Raw genomic sequence first — 5124 nt, 5'->3', positions numbered from 1 at the left:
CTTGGGTCCCATTTTGCATCCCGAAACTTGTGTTTTGGTGCTTGATCCCTATTTTGGGTGCCCACCTTGCACCAAGTGCGCACCCGGGGCAAACCGAGCGCCTTGGTGCACCGGGGCAAGATCGAGCGTGCACCCGAGGCGCCCCGAACATGCACCAAGGTGCACTCGGCCCACATGTGAGCGCAGGTCGTTGCGCCCGAGGTGGTGTGTGGGCACCGCGTTGCAGACGGGACACTGCACGCACACGACGCCCCCTCCAGGTGCACGCACGTAGGCCGGGCCGGGTGCACACCCGACGCCCTAGCAAGGTGCGCGCACCCGGGCAGGGCTCACACTTGGCGAACGGGGCGCACTTCGCGAGGGAGGGTGTGCACCTCGACGGGGGTGGGTGGCCGGGGTGGATTCGCACGTGGGTCGCGGTTTGCTAAGTACACACTGCGACAAGCTCATAACGGGTGCGATCATACCAGCATTAGTGCACCGGATCCCATCAGAACTCCGCAGTTAAGCGCGCTTGGGCCGGAGTAGTACTGGGATGGGTGACCTCCCGGGAAGTCCCGGTGTTGCACCCTTTTTTAGTTTTTCGCCGGGCGTCGCAATGCTATTTGAATAAACCTTTTGCCCGTTTGCGTTCTCGTCGGGGCCGGGCCGGGCCGGGGTGCGCTGCCCGCACTACCGCGCGCGCGGGGGCGACACCGAGCGCGCACCCGAGGCGCCCCGAGCACACAGGCCACGGTGCAACCCGGGCGTTGTGCGCGCACCCCGGTGCGCCCGAGGTGCTGCGCGCGCACCCAGGTGAAATCGGTGTGCACCTCGGCCAGTGCGCGCTCGGTCGAGTCGCGCACGTTGGCCAAGGTGCACGGTGATGTTTCTTACTCTAAGGTTCCGCACCAGACGCCCGGGACAGGTGAGCGAAGCTGGGCGGGGCCGGGTGCGCGGCCGGGGCAGGTGCACGCAGCTGGAGAGAGCTTTGGAGCACACTTCGGAGCGCACCAATGATGCGCTCCATTCAAAAGTTTCCTGAAAAGGCAAAAAAAGTTGAGATTATAGAATTTCCCACTTGAGAGATTGTAAAAAAAAAAAATTTAAAATGAAGGAAACGCGGGTGCCAAGGTGTGCGCAGCCCAGCCAAGGTGTGCGCACCAAGGCGCCCACCCTGGCGAAGGTGCACGCAAGGTGCGCACCCGAGGCAAACCGGACAATTAACCCAACTTTCGACTTCGCGCACACCTTGGAGCGCACTTCGGAGCGCTCCTTGGTGCGCACCAATCTTGGGCACCTCGGAGTGCACCATGGCGCCCACCAAGGTGCGCACCCGGGGCAAACCGAGCTCCGACTTCGTGCGCACCTTGGAGCGCACGAAAGGTGCGCACCATGGCGCCCACCAAGGTGCGCAGCCCAGCCAAGGCGTGCGCATCAAGGTGCGCACCCTGGCGAAGGTGCGCACCCGGGGCAAACCGAGCTCCGACTTCGTGCGCACCTTGGAGCGCACAAAAGGTGCGCAACCCAGCCAAGGTGTGCGCACCCCGGTCAAACCGAGCTCCGAATCGTGCGCACCAGAGGTGCACGCCATCGTGCGCACCTTGGAGCACACTTCGGAGCCCTCCTTGGTGCGCGCCGATGTTGCGCACCTCGGAGCGCACCCGGGGAAAACAATGCAATTAACCCGACTTTCGACTTCGTGGGCACCTCGGAGCGCTCTCGGGTTCGCACCTCGGAGCACACCGAGGTGCGCACCTTTGATGCGCTGCCTTCACCAATTTCCAGAAAAGGCAAGAAAACATTGAGAAGGTGTGCGCACCGAGGTGCCCACCCTGGCGAAGGTGCACGCGAGGTGCGCACCCGGGGCAAACCGGGCTCCGACTTCGTGCACGCCGCACCTTGGAGCACACTTCGGAGCGCTCCTTGGTGCGCACCAGGGCGCGCAACCCAGCCGAGGTGCCCACCCCGGCGAAGGTGCACGCGAGGTGCGCACCCGGGGCAAACCGGGCTCCGACTTCGTGCACGCCATGGTGCCCACCGCGGCGAAGGTGCACGCGAGGTGCGCACCCGGGGCAAACCGGGCTCCGACTTCGTGCACGCCGCACCTTGGAGCACACTTCGGAGCGCTCCTTGGTGCGCACCATGGTGCCCACCAGGGCGCGCAACCCCGCCGAAGGTGCACGCGAGGTGCGCACCCGGGGCAAACCGGGCTCCGACTTCGTGCACGCCGCACCTTGGAGCACACTTCGGAGCGCTCCTTGGTGCGCACCATGGTGCCCACCAGGGCGCGCAACCCCGCCGAAGGTGCACGCGAGGTGCGCACCCGGGGCAAACCGGGCTCCGACTTCGTGCACGCCATGGTGCGCACCGCGGCGAAGGTGCGCACCCGGGGCAAACCGGGCTCCGACTTCGTGCACGCCGCACCTTGGAGCACACTTCGGAGCGCTCCTTGGTGCGCACCAGGGCGCGCAACCCAGCCGAGGTGCCCACCCCGGCGAAGGTGCACGCGAGGTGCGTACCCGGGGCAAACCGGGCTCCGACTTCGTGCACGCCGCACCTTGGAGCACACTTCGAAGCGCTCCTTGGTGCGCACCATGGTGCCCACCAGGCCGCGCAACCCAGCCAAGGTGTGCGCACCAAGGTGCACGCGAGGTGCGCACCCGGGGCAAACCGGGGTCCGACTTCGTGCACGCCGCACCTTGGAGCACACATCGGGGCGCTCCCGGGTTCGCACCGGCGTTGCGCACCGTGGTGGGCACCTCGGAGCACACCAAGGTGGGCAGCGAGGTGCGCACCTTTGATGCGATGCCTTCACTAATTTCCATAAAAGGCAAAAAAAAAACGAGATTTTAAAATTTCCGTTTTGAAAGATAGTGAGAAAAAGGGAATGCTGGTGCCATCTTGAGCCCGCCCTGGTGCGCAGCCCAGCCAAGGTGTGCGCACCAAGGTGCCCACCCTGGCGAAGGTGCGCGCCCGGGCAATTAATCCAACTTCCAACTTCGCGCGCGCCAGGGTGGGAGCGCACCCAACAACCGGGCCTGGGAAGAGCCAATGCGAGAAACCCCACCAAACGCTCTGACAAAAAAAGAGGGGGCGCTCCAGTAACCCCGCTTCGGAGCGCACCCTGGGCAAACCCAGCCAAGGTGCCCACCCCGGCCAAGGTGCAGGCGAGGTGCGCACCCGGGGCAAACCGGGCTCCGACAACGTGCACGCCGCACCTTGGAGCACACTTCGTAGCGCTCCCGGGTGCGCACCTCAGAGCACACCAAGGTGGGCAGCGAGGTGCGCACCTTTGATGCGCTGCCTTCACTAATTTCCAGAAAAGGCAAAAAAAAAAGGAGATTTTAAAATTTCCGTTTTGAAAGATAGTGAAAAAAACGGAACGCGCGTGCCATCTTGAGCCCGCCCTGGTGCGCAGCCCAGGTAAGGTGCCCACCCTGGCAAAGGTGCGCACCCGGGCAATTAACCCTACTTCCGACTTCGTGCGCGCCAGGGTGGCAACCGGGCCTCGGAAGAGCCAATGCGAGAAACCCCACCAAACGCTCCGACAAAAAAAGAGGCGGCGCTCCAATAACCCCGCTTCGGAGTGCAGCCGGGGCAAACCCAGCCAAGGTGCCCACCCCGACGAAGGTGCACGCGAGGTGCGCACCCGGGGCAAACCGGGCTCCGACAACGTGCACGCAGCACCTTGGAGCACACTTCGAAGCACTCCCGGGTGCCCACCGGCGTTGCGCACCGTGGTGGGCAGCGAGGTGCGCACCTTTGATGCGCTGCCTTCACTAATTTCCAGAAAAAGGCAAAAAAAAATGAGATTTTAAAATTTCCGTTTTGAAAGATAGTGAAAAAAAAGGAACGCGGGTGCCATCTTGAGCCCGCCCTGGTGCGCAGCCCAGGCAAGGCATGCGCACCAAGGTGCCCACCCGAGGTGCACACCCGGGGCAAACCGGGCTCCGACTTCGTGCAGGCCGCACCTTGGAGCACACTTCGGAGCGCTCCTTGGTGCGCACCATGGTGCCCACCAGGGCGCGCAACCCAGCCAAGGTCTGCACACCAAGGTGCCCACCCCGGCGAAGGTGCACGCGAGGTGCGCACCCGGGGCAAACCGGGCTCCGACTTCGTGCACGCCATGGTGCCCACCGCGGCGAAGGTGCACGCGAGGTGCGCACCCGGGGCAAACCGGGCTCCGACTTCGTGCACGCCGCACCTTGGAGCACACTTCGGAGCGCTCCTTGGTGCGCACCATGGTGCCCACCAGGGCGCGCAACCCAGCCAAGGTGTGCGCACCAAGGTGCACGCGAGGTGCGCACCCGGGGCAAACCGGGGTCCGACTTCGTGCACGCCGCACCTTGGAGCACACATCGGAGCGCTCCCAGGTTCGCACCAGCGTTGCGCACCTTTGATGCGCTGCCTTCACTAATTTCAAGAAAAGGCAAAAAAAAACGAGATTTTAAAATTTCCGTTCTGAAAGATAGTGAAAAAAACGGAACGCGGGTGCCATCTTGAGCCCTTCCTGGTGCGCAGCCCAGGCAAGTTGTGCGCACCAAGGTGCCCACCCTGGCGGAGGTGCGCGCCCGGGGCAATCCGGGCTCCGACTTCGTGCACTGCATGGTGCCCACCAAGGCGCGCAACCCAGCCAAGGTGCCCACCGCAGCGAAGGTGCACGCGAGGTGCGCACCCGAGGTGCACACCCGGGGCAAACCGGGCTCCGACTTCGTGCACGCCGCACCTTGGAGCACACTTCAGAGCGCTCCTTGGTGCGCACCAGGGCGCGCAACCCAGCCGAGGTGCCCACCCCGGCGAAGGTGCACGCGAGGTGCGCACCCGGGGCAAACCGGGCTCCGACTTCGTGCACGCCATGGTGCCCACCGCGGCGAAGGTGCGCACCCGGGGCAAACCGGGCTCCGACTTCGTGCACGCCGCACCTTGGAGCACACTTCGGAGCGCTCCTTGGTGCGCACCATGGTGCCCACCAGGCCGCGCAACCCAGCCAAGGTGTGCGCACCAAGGTGCACGCGAGGTGCGCACCCGGGGCAAACCGGGGTCCGACTTCGTGCACGCCGCACCTTGGAGCACACATCGGGGCGCTCCCGGGTTCGCACCGGCGTTGCGCACCGTGGTGGGCACCTCGGAGCACACCAAGGT

The 5124-nt window shown here is 64.8% G+C and overlaps 1 non-coding gene across 1 annotated transcript; it reads left to right on the top strand.

Annotated features, from left to right (window-relative positions):
• Positions 1-453: 453 nt before the first annotated feature.
• LOC131872883 (5S ribosomal RNA) lies at positions 454-572 on the top strand. The gene has a single exon (XR_009370947.1). It is a non-coding gene; the product is annotated as a 5S ribosomal RNA (ribosomal RNA).
• The last annotated feature ends 4552 nt before the right edge of the window (positions 573-5124 follow it).

The sequence above is a fragment of the Cryptomeria japonica genome, unplaced genomic scaffold (genome assembly GCF_030272615.1).
Source record: "Cryptomeria japonica unplaced genomic scaffold, Sugi_1.0 HiC_scaffold_861, whole genome shotgun sequence".
Classification (NCBI taxonomy): Eukaryota; Viridiplantae; Streptophyta; class Pinopsida; order Cupressales; family Cupressaceae; genus Cryptomeria; species Cryptomeria japonica.
Note: the sequence above shows the minus strand (reverse complement) of the source record. Positions and strands in the feature narration are given on the sequence as shown.